The sequence below is a fragment of the Cyanistes caeruleus genome, chromosome 2 (assembly GCF_971803275.1).
Source record: "Cyanistes caeruleus chromosome 2, bCyaCae1.hap1.1, whole genome shotgun sequence".
NCBI classification, from domain to species: Eukaryota; Metazoa; Chordata; class Aves; order Passeriformes; family Paridae; genus Cyanistes; species Cyanistes caeruleus.
The window spans coordinates 110,678,282-110,683,755 of record NC_141702.1 but is presented as its reverse complement, the minus strand read 5'-3'; the positions used below and the strand labels follow the sequence as shown (position 1 = coordinate 110,683,755).

Here is a 5,474-nt window from a genome sequence, read left to right as displayed (position 1 = left end):
GAAGACCAGCCCCAGGGTCTGGTGTCAGCACCCTTTACTGTCACCGCTGCTGCCAATGACATTCGCCTCTGTCTGTGATTCAGGACTTTTTCTTATCTTGCATGGGGACAATTCAGTCTCTCAGAGGACCTTGGACTACTTTAACAACACAACCTGCTACTTATGAGGCACAAAAACTGGGGGATTTGTGCCATTGTGTTGGAATAGAAGACTCACAGGGGGTCTTATATATTTGACACTCTCTCAGAAGAGCTGAAGATTTACAAGTAGGTCAAAGGCTGGATATTAACTATTTAACACTCTCTTCCAAGCACCTGGGATTGTGAAAGAGCCATCACTTAGAAGGTGGCAGACACCAAATCAGGATCATGAGCAGAAAGGGGCGAACATGGAGTCAGTGCCTTCACAGCAACCCCTTTCCAAGGTCCTGGGCACAGTTCTCTGTAGAGCTGGGATGTGTCCCTACATCCCCCTTCTCCTCTATTCCCCATCAGATGGAGGCTGCATCTGTATGGCAAAACACCAGCAATGCTGTCAGCCAAGAGTTGCTAGGCAAATCTGAGCAGTGGGAGGATTTTCATATCCCACAGCCACCTGAACTGCTGCCTGCAACTCTCCTCCAGCTCTCTCCCCTCAGGGTTCTCAATTCCTCTTCTCCACCCTTGTGATACCTCTTTCCTTGCCTTTTCTACTTTAAGGACAAGCCCTTCTCTTAAGCTTGCTCCTTACCCTTCCCCATGGGACAATCCACATGTGCAGCCAGTGAGGAGCAGCAGCTTCCAGTGCTGTGAGAAAACACTCATTTTCCCCAGCTCAGCCCAGGCAACCACAGATCTCTGTGACACTGAGGTGATGAAAAGTGGGGGTAAGCTCCCAGAGACAGACCCAAATGTGAGACACACAGCCCACGAGTGGAGGCCTTCTCGGGTCTGGGGGTGCCCCATGTGCCAGGCAGGCTGAGGACACAAAAAAGACACTGGCTTCTGGAGGTGCTGGCAGAGGAATAAAGCCCCTCTGCCAGGAGGTCATCAAATACTGCAGAAAAAAACCACCCTACATTGAAACTGCTGTGACTTCAGGCCTGGGGATAGGAAGCAGAAGGTGACACAGAGCAATTAAAACCCAGCCGCTGCAGAACAGCTGAGCAGGGATCACATCCTGTCAATCCCCGCTTGTTTTTCAGTTTATTAGCAAGAACTTAGCTGAAGAGAGAGCTGGGAGATGATGAAAGAGCAGCAGTGGGAGCTTATTTGTAGGATGCCAGCCAAAAAAGAAAATTTGTAGGAGGAGTTTGAAGGATGGAAATGGACTTGTTTGTTCAGACATAATCTGAAATAATAGTTCCAGGGCTTAGGGTTATGAGAGGGGCCTGCAGAACAGAATAACCTGCTTGGCTCTAAATGGGCAGGTTTGGAAGAAGGTCCCCCCCCCCAGTATAATGTACATTTGCTTTGTGTTATGCTAAAACTTACCTTTTCCCCCTCCATTTTTTCGTTAAGGAGATTTTTTTTTTTTTTCCCCACACAACATCCAAAATGCCCTTTGGAAACCACATTTTAAAAAGTTTTTGAAGAACTTTCAACCTTTTATCAGACTCATCTAGAGGAGGCCTCAGACTGATGGTGCTGATCCCAGAGCTGAGAGCAATGAGATGCTGGACCCTTACTACATCATTCTGCAAACTGGAAACAGAAATAGGAGAGAAGAGGGGAGATTCCTACACTCCTTTAGACCAGCCATGCTGGAAAAAATTGTTTGCCCAGCAGTCATCCTGCTTTGTGAGCAGAGAGGCTGGCTACAATCCCTATATCCAAGAAGTTTCCAGTGCCAGAGAACAGAATAAAACACAATAGAGGCATCCACAGTAATTTGTGTTTTGCTAGATCTGAGATAATGTTTAGCACTGTGGCTGATTGGGGGGGAGGGGGGGGGGAAGAAAAAAAAAAGAAAAAAAGAAAGAAAAAGCCCAAACAGCTTTAATAATAGATTTTGGGGGACTTTGAATTGTCAGAGCCATTTTCTAGTGACAGTTTGTCTGAATCATACTTGGCACTGGTAATATACCACATCTCCTGTCATTATTTTAATTACTTTATAGCCTTTTAAAAGAGCATTTCAAAAAGTTAATTAAGAACACCTCTGATTTCAGACCAAGCATGAGAAAAATAAAATATCCCCGCTGTTTCCTTTTAAGTGGCAAGTTGTGCTGGTGCTGAAGATAAGCTCTCTGAAGAATCTGACATGCCAACACCAGAACAACCCCAAAAGATAACCTAATTTTTTATCCATTTAAGGGCTTGGGAAGTGCAACATTTTTGAGTTTAAGGAGACAAAGGACCTCAGTTAACTAATTATGTTACCAGGAGTCTGCACTAGATGGATTGGTTCCACTCTTCGCTGATTAAAGCTTGAAAAAATCCTAAGGTTAGTCTAGAGCTGGTTGTAGCCTGTGGTAGAAATCACTTGCAGATTTCTTTTGTGCAAAACCAGAGGATATGAACTCTTTGAAAGACAGTAGAAATATCAGCATTTTAGGAGTCATATTAGAGCTGAACAGGATGTTTTTTGCTTTAACAGCATATCTGATGGATTTTGATCTCTGCCCAACAGATGTGTCTAACAGCCATATTCATGCAGTTTATTCAGGTGCAGATCTCGGGGTCAGGGGAATGATGTTACCTGCTCTACAGCACAGCTGTGTTGTTTGCTTAGGAGTGGTCAGCTCCATCCTGGAGGGGAAGGTGTGAGAGGGGAACCTGGGGAATGGACTGCCTGTGTGTCATTGTGGGTATATGGACAAGTAAACGTGGTTATTTGCTGCAAACGTGTTCTTGTACACACAAAAAGGGTGTGAGTGCCGTGTGTGTGATCAGAGGTATCCAAGGGCATAATTAGGATCTCAAATAGCAGCACCTGAACCACTGGCCCTGCCTTACTCCATCCCACACGTGGATCCAGCAGCAGGATTGCACCACTGGGGAAGAGGAGAAGCCCAGAGGGGAATCTCACAGCTTCACTGGGTTAATGAGCCACCTTTGGCTGTCTGTGCAGCAGATTCACCCAACACCAGCGAGGCAGGAGTGTCTCTGCTGTCCTTGTGACACCTCAGGGGGAAGAGACAGCCTGGTCTGGAGCAGTGGGGTTCTAGAAGGCTTTGTCTGCTCCTGGTTCTGCTGCCCACTCCAGCCCAGGAGGCTTTAATTTACCCATGCCCCAGCTTCTAAGCTAAGCCAACAGCTTGGTTTGTCACCACACTGCTGTCAGGTCACCTTTCTTCAGGAAAAGAATGCCTGGTGTTAAGTTGCAGTACTGAGTCAAGGGACCCTTATCCAGCTGCTCAGAGCAGACTGGGAATGCCTGGTTTGCAAGTTTGCAGCACCTACATCCAGGCCAGGGGTGCTGCAATCTCCGTGGGCCCTTCCTCCTGCTCCTGAGCACACAGAAGCAGAGCAGAGTTGCTCCTTGTGCTCTGACGCCCTCATTGCTGTTGTGCACGGTGTGAGAAAAGGGTGGCAGGGGAGGTTGCTCTGAGCTGCAAGGTGTTTTCAGAATAAAAAAAAAAATCTGAATGTCTCCTAGGCTGCCTCCAGCATCTGGTGAGAACCAGCTGCCCACCAAGAGCACTCCTTGGTCAAAGGCCCCCTTGGGTCAGCTCTTTGGGCCGAACCAACCAAACCAGGCTGCACAAACCTGTTTCAAACTATGTGGGATTCATGCAGATGCTAAATGTGCACCCCTCCAGAGCAGCCTCTGATGCCCAGCTGCAATGCTGAGTTTGCCAGCACCAGCACTGGTGACTCTGAGCAGCTGCTGCCTCCTCATGGCTCTCGGGAGCCCACCCACAGGCACAGGAGAGAGGAAATGAGCAGAAGGACTCCTTCAGCCTTGGCATCCTTGCTGAGAGCATGACAGGTCAGAGTTGCATGGTGGCAGGGCCACGGTGTGGGAATTGTTTCCCTCTCCTTTCTGTAAAAAGTGAAAATGATAATAATAATAATAATCCTAATGAGTGAGACCCGGAGCTCAGGCTCGCCTGTGCTGTCCACTGAGCACGGGGCTGGGACACATCACCCAGTGCACACAGCACATAATCTGTCATCCTTCCCACAAGGGTGATAACTCTGCCTGAAGGTTCTTTTTCGCTTTTCTCAGCATAGCATTGATTAAAAACCCTGGCCTTTGATATCAGGAATGCTTTTCTCCCAAAGGAGAAAGCCAAAGGCCTGGGTTAAATTTAGGTCTGCCCTCAGCCGTTCTGAGCACCAAAAAAGGCCTGTGCATGTTCTATCACTGATGATAACTTAAAGGAAAACAACTGTGGATCAAAACAATGGCAACTGCTTTTCAAATAGCCTTTTTACAGAGGTAGCAGATTAGCTGACTGAAAAGGAACAGCTCTCTCCCCTCCTCCCTCATCTCATGTATGGAACACACTAAGGCTTTCAACAGACAAAATATGTTCTCTTCTTGACCAAGAACTGCTCAGCAGATGGGGAGAAGAAAGAAGAGAGGGGAGGGTATTGCTTTTCCCTTTCCTGAAAGTGAGAATCCACCTGTCTTCTCTAGCCAGCATGTTCCCTGTCATTTGCTCTGCAAAGACCCAGAGAGCAGCCAGGCAGCTCTATCCTGACAGCAGCTAGCCAGTCTTCTGAAATCAGTGGGAACAGTTGCCTGTGCTATGTGAGAATGTCTTTGATGGGAATATGACCTGGTTTCATGTCAAAGGCTGCGTCCACTCAAAGCAGCATGTTCTTAACCTGGGATACAAGATGCCTTTCTTTCCTGAGCTACTTTTGAAGCTGACTCTGCTTTGAGTGAGGGGTTGGACCAAAGACCCTCATAAATCCTGTCCTGTACAAACTCTAGAATAAAAGTGTTTATGTTTTCAACACTAGACTTTCAATGCTGCCAGACCTTTCCTTCAAAATTTCTCTATATTGCAGGTAGGAATTAAAAGCATTTAAGTTATCTTGCTGAATCCACAATCTTTTCTTCTTTCCCAGCTCCCTTCCCACCTCAGTGCCATTGTTTCATCTTACCAGAAGCTGGTGATGTTCACTTACAACAACCTCAGGGGTTCTGAAACCTTAGGGGTTTCAGAATCATCTGTAAAAAATAAATCCATGGCTTTGGTCAGCTTGGAACAGACACGAGTGAGTCAGGGTGATTCACTGCCCTGCTGAGGCACTGTTTTAGCCACTGCTTAGCCCCTGCAGATATAGTCCTCCTTGCCATGAATAGCTGTTCTGGGGGCACAATTAATGAGCCTTAATTGTCTTCAGATGCCCCAAACTGAATTTAAACCAGTCTGCTCCTTTAGGCACAGGTCCTTCAATCAAAGGTGCCATTGAAGAAATCTCCTGTACAGCCACTTCTCTATTCCAACCTGGAAGTTGTACCTTGAGCACTGATGGAAAAAGGAGAGCAGATCCCATCTGTGCTGGTACCAAGGCTCCCTGGTGAGGCTTTGCTGT

General features: G+C 47.0%; 1 long non-coding RNA gene across 1 annotated transcript; it reads right to left on the bottom strand.

Moving 5' to 3' along the window:
* Positions 1–1,798: 1,798 nt before the first annotated feature.
* LOC147655119 (uncharacterized) lies at positions 1,799–5,211 on the bottom strand. The gene is made up of 2 exons (XR_015282572.1): positions 5,040–5,211; positions 1,799–3,966 (listed from the first exon to the last, which is right to left on the bottom strand). It is a non-coding gene; the product is annotated as an uncharacterized LOC147655119 (long non-coding RNA).
* Between the last annotated feature and the right edge of the window lie 263 nt (positions 5,212–5,474).